Here is a 327-nt window from a genome sequence, read left to right as displayed (position 1 = left end):
CCTGGAGGTTGTGGAGGGCTACACGCGACGCCCCGGTCTTATATAGAGAGGCGGATCGCCGGTTCCGCTGCAGAAAGGCGGGGGACGTGCGCTTCTAGGGCGCGGCCAAATGAAGGAGATTGGTTTGGGAGGAATGGGAGGGGACGATAATGGGGTGGCGCCAGGATTTTGGCCGTCAATGACAATCTCGATCCTAAACACGTTTTCTTTCACTGCAAACTTCAGGGATCCTACAGTTTGGCCAGCTTTGGAAGGGAGAAGCTGACAGGAGACACTTAAAAGAATGTAGTCCTCATTGGATCGTTGACTTAAGGTGGTGGTTGATGT

The sequence above is a fragment of the Pituophis catenifer genome, unplaced genomic scaffold (assembly GCF_029215685.1).
Source record: "Pituophis catenifer annectens isolate HBS135680 unplaced genomic scaffold, rPitCat1.0.hap2 SCAF_6, whole genome shotgun sequence".
NCBI classification, from domain to species: domain Eukaryota; kingdom Metazoa; phylum Chordata; class Lepidosauria; order Squamata; family Colubridae; genus Pituophis; species Pituophis catenifer.
Note: the sequence above shows the minus strand (reverse complement) of the source record.